Consider the following 12,516-nt stretch of genomic DNA (forward strand, 5'->3'; position numbering starts at 1 on the left):
TCATTGTTGACTATGAAATGTATGGTGCATGGAAAAGAAAGAACTATATTGCATGATGATGGTAGTACCCATGACTTTATTTCAGCAAAATTGGTAAAGGAATTAAAATTGCATACAGTACCTACGCATTATCGCATAAAAGATGCATTTCTAGGCACTAGGTACAATGGCACACAAGAAGTACAAGATTTAGAAATTCAAATTGGTCCATATATTGAAAGAAGAAATTTCTTAGTTGTTCCATTACAGTCAAGTGACATTATTTTAGGAATGCCATGGAGACACCAGCATAATCCAAATATAGATTATTCCACACACACAATGAATATTAATTTTCAAGGAAAATCTATTACATTATATGGTATGCATGCATCTCATATTTTTCCACTGCTTTCGCATACTCAAGCAAAACGTGCACTACACAAGAATACTAAATCATATCTCATTTGGGTGAATGAATTGCACGCAAAGGAAAATCATATGCACCCTAGGCATAAGGAATTTCTTGCATATTTTAAGGATTGTTTTGCAGAAGACCTACCACCAGGTTTACCACCATCACGTCCAGAAGACCATAAGATTGATCTAATTCCTGGCACACAACCACCTTGCAAAGCACCATATAGGCACAATCAAATAGAGCAAAAAGAAATCCAGAGTCAAGTAGAAGAATTACTAAATAGAGGCTTAATTTGACCTAGCAGTTCTCCATTCGGTACACCTGTGCTCTTAGTCAAGAAAAAGAATAATACTTATCGTATGTGTATTGACTACAGAGCATTAAATAAGATCACTGTAAAGAATAGGTATCCTATACCTAGAGTTGATGACCTTATGGAAAAACTGCAAGGATCTTCTATATTTAGTAAAATTGACCTTAAGTCTGGATATCATCAGGTGAGGCTAGATAGATCCGACATATTTAAGACTGCATTCAGGACACAGTTTGGCCATTACGAATTCTTAGTCATGCCATTCGGATTAACTAATGCACCTGCTACTTTCAGTAGAATGATGAACCGTATTTTTCTGAAATATCAATATTGTGTGATTGTTTTCTTTGATGATATTTTGGTGTTCAGTCAAAGTGAAAAAGAGCATTATGAGCATTTATCATTAGTTTTTCAATTACTGAAAGAAAATCAATTGTTTGCAAATCCTGAAAAGAGTGAATTCTTTAAGACAGAAATAGAATATCTAGGTCATATTGTATCAAAAGAATGAATAAAAGTTGATCCTAAGAAAATTGACGCAATATTGCATTGGCCTGTTCCTAAAAATGTACATGAACTACGCTCATTCCTTGGTCTTGCTAGTTTCTATAGGAAGTTTGTACGTAATTTCTCATTACTTGCTTTACCATTAACCAAACTTCTTAAGAAAGGAATTGTTTATCAATGGACTGAAACTCAGCAGAAATCCTTTGATTTACTGAAACGTGCATTAACCAATGCCCCTGTTCTACAATTTCCTGACTTTAATAGACCATTCTTTCTAGTTGTGACCGATGCTAGCGGATCAGGAATAGGAGCCGTACTAATGCAAGACAACCATCCAATAGCATATTCTAGTTCTAAGCTGAAACCCTCTGAGCTCAAATATTCCACTTATGACAAAGAACTATTAGCAGTTGTACAAGCATTAAAACAATGGAAGCACTATTTAATGGGCTCATAATTCATGATAAAGACTGACCAGCAAAGCATTAGACATCTACTTAGCCAACCCCAAATTTCTGACCGTCATATCAAATGGGCTTCCTTCATTCAAAGTTTCCATCCTATCATTCAATACCAACCTGGAAAAGAAAATGTAGTTGCTGATGCATTGAGTAGAAGACCTGCAATTCATAATATTTCTATCATATCTTTTGATTCTTTGATTGCTATGAAAGATACATATCACCAGGATATTACTTTTCATTCTGATTGGCAAAAATTAGTTCAAAATAATTTCATTCCTGTTGATTCATTGTCATATAATGATGGATTTATGTTCTTTCAAAAGAGACAGTGTGTTACTATTCCATTCTGATCTTTTATTCTGAATGAAATTCATTGTCCCCTATATCAAGGCCATAGAGGTATCATATCTACATTGCGCATGTTAACTGAAGATTTTTATTGGTCGCATATGGATACAGATGTATCTAATTTCGTTTCTGAATGTTTGATTTGTCAAAGAATAAAGAGACATCATGGTAAACAGTATGGATTATTAATGCCTTTGTCTATTCCATCTAAACCTTGGGAATATATATCTATGGATTTCATTACTGGTTTACCAAATACTAAATCTAACCATGACATGATTTGGACAATTGTAGATAGATTTAGTAAGCAAGCATATTTCATTGCATGTAAGAAAACTTTAACAGCATCACAAGCAGCACAGTTATTTTTGAAAACTGTTTTTACTAACCATGGATTGCCAAAAGTGATTATTTCAGATCGAGATTCTAGATTTTGTAATAATTTTTGGATTACACTGTTTGCAAATCTAGGCACAAAGATTGATTTCTCATCTGCATTTCATCCAGAAACAAATGGACAAACAGAAGCCACAAATAGCACTATTCTAGATCTTTTACGTGCATACACTATCTCTAAACCTCAGACATGGGATACTCATTTGCATTTATTACAGTTTGCATATAACAATACACCGCACACATCTACAAAGAAAGCACCTTTTGAAGTCATTTATGGATATAGATTATCTACACCTGTTGCATTTTTGTCTAATAGAATTCAGAGTGCTGATGATATTGTTGTTATGCATAATAGTATTTTTGATGAGGTTAAGGATATGATTGCTAAAGCCCAACAATCATATACCAAACAAGCTAACAAGAAAAGACAAGCCATGAATTTCAAAGTTGATAATTATGTATGGCTTAGAATAGAAAAGCGTAGACTGCAAAGTGTAGATAGACATCCAGTTGTCAAATTAGCTCCTAGATTCTATGGACCATTTAGAATCATTCATAAGATTAATGATAATGCATTCAAGTTAGAATTGCCATCTCATTGGAAAATTCATAATACATTTCACATTAGTTTATTGAGACCATTTAGAGGCCAATTACCTATCCACCCTGTTTATGAAAATCCACCTTTACTAGAAGAAGAGACTGAAATACTTGAACCAGAAGCCATCATAGACACTGACTACATGACCACTAGAACTGGCCGAAGGTATTCTAGATATCTAGTAAAATTCAAGAACCATCCTGTAGAGGAAGCACAATGGATGCACGCTAGAGACTTAAATGCTTTCCCCACTCTGTTAGCTCCACATTGAGCTAATAGCAATTGAGGTCAATTGCTATCCCACCCCGGGGGTATGATGCCAGGAGGCATATTCCACGGTGGATTCCGTGCCACGGTGGATTCCGTGAGGTTTTACGGTGGATTCCGTAAACTTAGATGACCGGGGCTCATACACAAAGAGGATTCTTTGTGCGAGAAGTTGATGGAGACGTCTGTCCTTTTCGGGCGTTTTATTAATTTAGTGTGTACATGGGTGATTCCATAGCGGGTGATTCCGCAAAATGCATATTAAATTAATAAAAGTTTATGAGTTTAGAGTGCGCACTCGTAATAAATTAAGGTTAGGATTTATTTCTAACCAGTTGATTTATTTATGTAGCTGAAGACTGCTAGGTATTCACTTTTGTCGGTTTAATTGTATTATTTTACTAACGATTGTGAATGCTTCAGTTGATGTGTAGAGATAGCAGCAGTGGCGGAGAAAAGCATTGGAGTTTAGCGAGTATTCGACCTTTGGACTATATTTTGATAGGCGCCACGCCTATATTTTGTTATGTCTATAGAGACATTGATTATTGATTATTATTTTGTATGCGCTTATGCGCCCGGATATGTTATTTCTATTTGGACATTGAGATTGGGCGTGTCAGATTCTATGGGCACCGTCCATTAGCTTTATTTTCCTATTTTTGTAGAAAGCAAACTCAAAAGCTAAAAGCTTGTCATATTTTTGTAATTGGGCTATTATTGAGCATGAAGATTGGAAATATACATTAAATACATGCTTTGTGAAGCGCTCACACAAGGCGTGGGGGAGATTGAACCCAATTTGTCTCTTGCCTCTTGTCGTGCATGCTTTTACATGGTTTTTTGTGCAAAAAGGTAGAGTACTTTGTTCTTGGGGACCTTCCGGGATTCACCACGTGAGCTATCTGCGACCGATCTGCACACCACAGAGAGAGAGAGAGAGTGAGTGAGTGAGTGAGTGTGGATACAGAGGGGGGAAGGTGTAAATGGGATGAGAGATAGAGGGGTTATGAGTAGAGGAGAGTAAAGCATATGATGTTTTTGTGATAGCATTATGCACTGCGTGATAGGGAAGTGAACCTATCGTGCAATAGCACGGTAGCTTCACTTCCCTCGCACCCCACTTTGTGGCAGTGAAGCTACCGTGAAGCGGGATAGCGTTCCTTGCGAGCGAAGCGTGCAAGGAACGCTTGTGTCATTATGTGAATTGTTTCTCCAATTATTGTCTGACATTTGATGTTTGCCTTTGTGTCCTATTAGATAGTACATTTACCTTTATGAAGCCTTCCCTTTACTCTTTTTCCCCATTGAATAAGAGTTGACCTTACAAAACATGACTCAAATGCATCACTAAAGAGGGATAGTGCACCTATCAATTTGATTCAAATTTCAAAGCATGTGATAGTACACCTATCAGTTTGATAGTACACTTATTAGTTGGAGACTCAATTTGAAACATACGAAAATGCCTATATAAGGTATTCAAGGAGAGGTGCTTCATAGTTAGTGTCTTTATAAAAAAAGGGATATAAACAACGTACCTAAATAATGAAAACTTATTTTGAGGAGAGCACATGAGCTTTGTATACTCCAGTTTGTAAATCAATGAAGGTGAGCAACGTACTTGAATCATTCCCTCACCTTCCTATAAGAAGATGGCTCATCAAATTGCACATGAGACCCCTTGGAAAAGACATATAGAGCCCCTTGCTTAGCTTCTATCCTTTGTGAGCTCCATACTTAACATGGGGCATTACCTTGATGTGTGTAGGTGGCGAAGCCCTACATGCTTAGCCTCTAGACTTACTTTTCTAGTGAGGTTCTCATTGTCATATACAAGAAGGATAGAGGTGGAAGGTTTCGAGGGGCCTTATTTTAACATGTAAACAATTTGATAGGACTAGGTTCATGAGCATTGATGTCAAACTATTTGTTTGGATCCTTAAATATCTAGAGTCCAAACACAAAAAATCAAGCATCCAACTAGTTCAATTGACTATACACACGTATTGATAATTTATTCTTATAATTATGAGTTTTGTACTTAGGAAACTGCTTAAAAATGCCAGTTTTTGTGATGATATTGCCTCTTGCTCAATTTTATTGCAAATGGTGGTGCTACAAACATATGAAGGTTTAGATCATTTCCAAGAGCAAATGGAAAGAATGGGTTATTGAATGACTATATATGTGTAGAGTTGTATGAGTGTCATCCAATATGTGTTATGGCAAATAGGTGGAACAATACTATTTGATATTCATAGAGAAAAGAGTCATGCCCTCCCACTGTTCACAAAACACCAAGGTTTAATGTGAAGTGAATTGCAAAAAATTCAAAAAAAAAAAACTTTCAAAATTTAAAGAAAATGTTTTAAACATTGAACATTTGAAAAAATTTACTTATAAAAATGGAAAATATGTCTAATTTGATTCAAAAATCCCTTGAAATTTTTGAGTTAAAGAATTTTGAATCTACCACCAAAAATGTTTTTCGTAAACACTATGCCCTCCTCCATTCTCCAAAGTGCATTTCCCAAAAATGTTGTTGTGCCACTACAGGCATAGTGTGAAAAACTCTAGAGTGCAACTTTCTTATTGATATAGAGAGTGAATGCCATATTAGTCACTTTAATGTCAATGTTTGTAGTATGAATGGTCTTAAAATATTAGATTTTTTGACAAGTTTAGCCAAATTTTTATATTTTAGATATTATCTCTTGTGAAAATCTAAAAACAATAGACAACTTCTAGAATAGGATGACATATAAAAGAAAGCATGTAGCTTTCAGCCATTTTGGAAGGATTTTATGTAAAAAGAAAGATTGGCGAAATCGTGCGATGCACGATCACTGTTTTCAGGCAGTGAAGACCACTCCGAAGTGGGAGATGGAGTGATCTGGCAGAATTTTGGTAAGGTGTCCTGGTTTTTTACCCCCCTTTCGGAGTCAATGGAGGCATCAGATCGGCTTCCTGAGCTATGAATGCATTGCAGGCAATGGGACAAGAATTGAAGCAGTTTAAGAGTAAAAAAAATTTGGCCTTCATCCACTTGTATGAAGAAAAGATTTTTTTTCATGGGGTACCACAATATGCGTGGATTAGGTATTTCTCCCATTTGGGATGAGTATTAAGGGCAGTTACTAGTCCATCAAACTTTTGTGGAAAAATCCGAAGACACCTCCGAGCTAGCTCCTTGCTAGTATTTTGTATCGTAACACCAGCCATTTGGTCGCACAAATTCTTAATCCGAGTGATGATGCTTCTGCTGTCTCTCCTTCAGCAAACTTCTCCGCTGCTAGTTGATTCTCAAGTTTTGAATCCTTGTTTGGTTTTGCATTTCATATTGACTCCTCAGTGCATTCCAAGCCTCCGATGCTTTGGTTGTATGATGAATCAAAGTCAGAACATTGTCAAAACAACTTGTAACTAAGGCACACAATGCATCTGCATTCCTTCGTTTTGAAGCTCGTAGAAGATCTACATTCGAAGGAATTATCACATTAGGATTTGATGGGTTGGGGGTAGGCTGTGGTTCTACGTTAGTCCCCAGTACAGTCTCCAAAAGCTCATAAGAATCAAGGATAGTTGTAATTTTGAACTTCCACAAGGTATAGTTTGTACCATCTAACTTGCCTTCGCTGAAGGTTGGTGGATGAATCCTCAGTGTTTGAATAGCAGGTATAACACCACTACCTCCTACACTGCTTCCTGATGCGCCAGACCCGCTTTTAGAAGATGACATTATTCCTTTTTACAATTGAAGCCTTTGCCTACACACTCTTCGATCCCTAGAGCCCTTTGGGCTCTGATACCATGTAAAAAATTACACGGTATAGCGAACATAATCTGAGAAAGAGATAGAGATAGATAGTACACAACAGATAAGAGGAGAATTAGAAAATTTCTTTAGATCCAAACAACTAATACAAAGATGGCTCTGTCCACCCGTGCGTTTCCACTGTGAAGCTTAGATGGCGATCTAGATAGAAGATAGGTGAAGAGTGTTGGGAGTAAAGGCGCCTTTGCCTAGCCGCCTGCGTATTACTACACTGACAGTCACCGCCACTCCACACTGCAGGTGGTGGGCGCTCGTCACCATCACTTTATTCTTTATTCTTTTAGTGACAGTTTGAATAAAGGAAGGCCCGTTCACACATTGTGACTGTTGGAGTTCCCATTTCTAGTCTCTTCCTTTCTTGCTCTTGCTCTCCCGCCATAGCTCTCAAGTCCAACCTTCGATCCATTGCTCCCTTTCAACTGGTATCAGAGCTTTGCTTTCCGACTCTTGAGCTTAGTTCATGGCATTCTTAGCATCCCATAGACTCCCTACTTGCATTGGGTCTCCTTCCCGGCAGCCATATCTGACTCCTTCGAGCTCCCGTCACTCCCTAGATTCCCAAGAACCTTCCCAGCATTGTTGGAAACCTTTAGGGCATTACATCATAGGTATTTGATCATTTTCTTCAGGGTCTACTTCAGTTCTCAGGTCTCACAGGCTATGAACAAGATTGGGACAGCTACCATTGAAGCTCCCTTGCTTCATATCTCACTTGCCTTTGAACAAGACTTGCTGGAGCTTGTTTGAGGCCTTCCTTGGCTTTAACTGGACCCCTCTGAAGCTTGGTCACCATTTTTTTCAGCCCCAGGACCCAAATTTATAGTTGGTGGAATCATGCAGCCCTCCCATATGTGTCTTTAGCATTGACAGTCACAACAACAGCTCTCCCTCTCCATTAGCACTTGGAAAGGCTCCATTTCGGGCATATGAATGTGCTTTGATGCTTGGTTTTGATGGTTGATGTGTTGGCATAGCATTTGGACTGATTTAACACTATTTTGGGATTTCCATAATAGTCCACATACAATTTATGACAGTGTTACATTGACATTTGATGCTACAGCTTGTTTGGCATTGTCATTTGATGCCCGTTTGGTCCCATTTGATGCCTGGATGTTAGGGGAATGTATGCCTATTGTTTGGAAACCCTTTGGAGCTGATTTTGGTGCTGAAATTCTCAGTTTTGAACAGTAAATCATTACTGTACACAGTTGGGTTGAAGTCATTTTACTCATGTATACTTATGCCTATGCTTTTCCGGCTATGTTTCGGACATATATAGTGATGTATTGACACTTGGGGCTCGACATAGAGATTGGTTTTGATTCGGGATCATTGGTTGAGCTTGAGCTCGCTTTGCAAAGAATTTGGATGCTCTGTCTTGGATGTGCTTATCGCATGTATGTTGCTTATGTCTGACCGGTCGTCTTAGCATGCTTAGCCTATTCCATTACTGCATGCTAGTTACATTGTTTGGAGCCTATTGCTACTAGAGCTCGACCTTGGATTCTTGGAGCTTACTTGAGCTACTTATTGGCTTGCCAGAGTTGTATCTTGGGATGTACTTGATGTCTTACATGCTTATGGATGTTGCATACGGATGCTCTACCGCCTACATGTTTGGGATGTAGTATTGATGTATTGTCTTGGAATTATGTCATTGGCACTATGTCTTGCCTTGGCTTGAGCTCTTGAGCTTGTACATATGGCTTTTGTGCCAGTGGGAGAATTCTTGAATGCTTATCAGACATTGAGCAAGTGGTACTTTTATGCATTGAGCCGTTACATGCTATTGAGCAGTTACAGACACTTGAGACTTTGGGACTTCTTACCTTTTGGGATGATACATCATATGTCTTGGTTCATTGTATTCTTGTGAGCTAATTCTCAGTTTTGGATCCGTATCTTTGTGAACTGACACCTACTTGTGTCAAGTTTTGGTAGTGGCAGGAACACTTTGCCCCGTTGCCTAGGGGGTGTGCCTACTCACTGTCAAATGTTTGTATGACATACTTGGGTTTTGGATTCATGCTTATCGACCGTCATATGCTTATGCTATGCCCACATGATGCCAGCTTTGGTCTTGGCAGTATCTGATTGCCTTGGGATCCGATTTTGAAACTGTTAGCTCTCTTTTATTGAAATCTGAAATTTATTACAGCAAGCATATATGTATGGACTGACATGGATTTTTCATGCTGAAACACTCTAAAATGATGTACTTTCACTAGTACTTGGTGGGAAACATCATTGGTTCCACTTTCCTCGCCATTTTCCCTCTATTTTGGTGATTTTTTGGTCATTTTCTATAGTAAACAGCAAGCAGTTTTGCATTGTCTACAGTCTTCCAGCCTGCATTATGGCAAGTTTATCCACAGCTATTTTCAACATCACTAATCTTGATGGTACGAAATACTCTTATTGGAAGAGCTAGATTTGGCAGGTGTTGTGGCAGGTGTTGGTGCAGAAATCACAGATCAAACCTTTGAGGTTAGCGGGCATCCGCCTGCAACTATGCCAGATGAGAAATGGCTTGAGCTTGATGAGTTATGCAAGTTCACTATTGTATTGTCTCTCATAGAACAGTTTCACCATAATGTCTTTGAGGAAAAACAGAGTGCATGGAAGTTGTGGGAAAATATCAAGAATCTCTATGACAAGAAAAGTCCAGCGAGTCAGATGTATTGGCTGAAGCAGCTTATGGATCTGTGCATGAAGGAGAATGTGACTATGTCTGCTCACTTGAGTCAGTTCCATGCTATACTCAAGAACTTGACTTCGCAGGACATCAATTTTGTAGAGGATGTCACTCCTCTTTTCTTTCTTGGTACTCTTAACGAGTCATGGGATGTATTCCGCATTGCATTATGTGCCTCTACTGCTACCTTGAAATTATCTAATGTTGAGAGTGCTCTTCTGCAGGAAGAGGTTAAGCGTAAGAATTTGGATGCCTCTCGTGTGTCTCATGATGTGACAGTTAGAGGCAGGAATGATGGATATGGAAAGCATGGCAGTGGTAGTGGCCCTGAACAGGATTCTCAAAAATCTTAGTCCAAGTCTCGTGGAAAGTCACGTAGCAAATCCCGTAGCAGGAATGCGGATGTTACTTGTCACCATTGTGGGAAAAAGAGGCATATCAAGCCACAATGCTATGAATTGCGCAATGAAAGGCGCAAAGATAAGGGGAAAGACAAAGTGCAGGATAAGTCTTCTGATCGCAGCATAGTACCTGCAAAGTCCAGTGTTAAAATTGAAGAGATCAATGTTATGCAGCCTAAGGATGTTGATGATGATGATTATATCCTAGTAGCTTCTTCTAGTGCTTCGCAGATGACAGAGATACACTCTATGTATGCACAATGTTAGCTCTTGGACTCAGGTGTGTCCTTTCATGTGACACCTTGCTGAGAGTGGTTTCATTCATACCATACTGTTTCGGGTTCTGTGCGCTTGGGTGATGATAACTCTCTTGATATTGTGGGCATTGGTGATATTAGGCTGCAGTTTCCTTCTAGCAATAGTTTTGTTATGCAAGATGTACGTCATATACCTGCTTTGACATGCAGTCTCATGTCAGCTGAACAGCTTGATGACGCAGGATATCATGTATGTTTTGGAGACTCTGCATGGAATATCACTCGTGGAAGACTTGTGATTGCGAGAGGTGCCAAGGCTAGCAGTCTCTACCCCTTGATTGTATCAGCTTCTTCCCTTGATCATGTTTTTTCTATGGGTTCTATCCCACATGTATCTCTTTGGCATGCCCATTTGGGCCATATATCTTTGAAGGAAATGAAAATGCTTTCTGGTTTGCAGTACTTACCGCCCCTTGATTATGCATGTTTTGATTCATGTGAGCATTATCTTTATGGTGGGCAGACTAGGTCTACGCATAAGAAGTCTGGTAGGCCACGCATGGGTGAGCCCTTGGCATTGATACATTCAGATATCTGTGGGCCCATGCCTTGTCACTCTATGGGTGGTGCAAAGTATTTTGTTACGTTCATGGATAATTTTTCACAGAAAGTTTGGGATTATCCCATTAAGCTGAAATCCAATGTCTTGGCTGTGTTTCATAGATGGCTTGCATTGGTTGAGAACCAGTCTGGGTATAGGCTAAAATGCCTAAGGATAGATAATGGGGGTGAGTATGTCTCACGTGCTTTTGAGCAGTTATGTGATGAGAGGGGTATTAAGCGTCAGTTGACCGCCCCCTACGCCCCCCCAGAATGGTTTGGTTGAGTGGATGAATAGAACCATCAAGGAGTGTGTACGAAGTATGCTTAGCTATGCAAGCCTACCACAGAGCTTTTGGGCTGAGGTAGTTAGTACAGTTATGCATGTCATAAACAAATCACCCTCTAGTGATTTGGATTTCCAGGTTGTAGAGGAGGTATGGATTGGAAAACCTCCCTCTTATGCGCATCTCCATGTCTTTGGATGTGAGACATTTTGCCATGTGCCCAGGGAAAAGAGAAGTAAGCTAGATCCCAAGAGTATCAGATGCATTTTCCTTGGTTATGGGGATGCAGGCGAGATGGGTTACCGTCTCTGGGATCCGCACGCGCGGAAAGTCATCTGCAGTCATGATGTAGTCTTCCATGAACACAAAATGCATAGGCAGTCTGAGAGAGTTGTTGAGATCCGCAGGGTCATATTTCAGGAGGAGCCGAGAGCTTCCGCACAGCCAGTTGGATAGCCTACAACTACAGCAGATGCTCATGGTCAGGGTGTTGGACAGGCAGCTGGATAGGTAGTAGAGCCTGTCGTGAGACGGTCTACTAGAGACAGATATCCACTTGATAGATTTCAGCCCTCGATGCATTATGTCTTGGTTACAAATGTAGGAGAGCCTTTTATCTATGATGAGGCTATGCACAGGGGTGACAGTCACTCCTGGGAGAGGGCTATGCAGTCTGAGATAGACTCCTTGCATAAGAATGACACTTGGGATTCGGTTTCCTTGCCTACAGGCAAAGAAACCAAGAATGACACTTGGGATTTGGTTTCCTTGCCTACGAGCATGAAGGCTTTGCCATGCAAGTGGATATACAAGCTAAAAAGTACCCCTGGACACCCCAAGCCGCCATACAAGGCTAGATTGGTAGCAAAGGGTTTTAAGCATGAGCATGGTGTGGACTTTGACGAGGTCTTTTCTCATGTGGTTAAGATGACCACCCTACGCTTAGTCTTGGCTTTGGTTACTCAGCTTGACTTGGATTTTTACTAGATGGATGTTAAGACGAATTTCTTACATGGGGACTTGCATGATGAGATTTATATGGAGCAGCCTAAGGGCTTTGCAGAACCTGCAGCACCTAGTATGCAAATTGAAGAAAAGTCTTTATGGCTTGAAACAGGCACCTAGGGAGTGGTATC

Source organism: Lygodium microphyllum, chromosome 9 (assembly GCF_053477565.2).
Source record: "Lygodium microphyllum isolate KBCC chromosome 9, Lygodium_microphyllum_v1.1.10, whole genome shotgun sequence".
NCBI classification, from domain to species: Eukaryota; Viridiplantae; Streptophyta; class Polypodiopsida; order Schizaeales; family Lygodiaceae; genus Lygodium; species Lygodium microphyllum.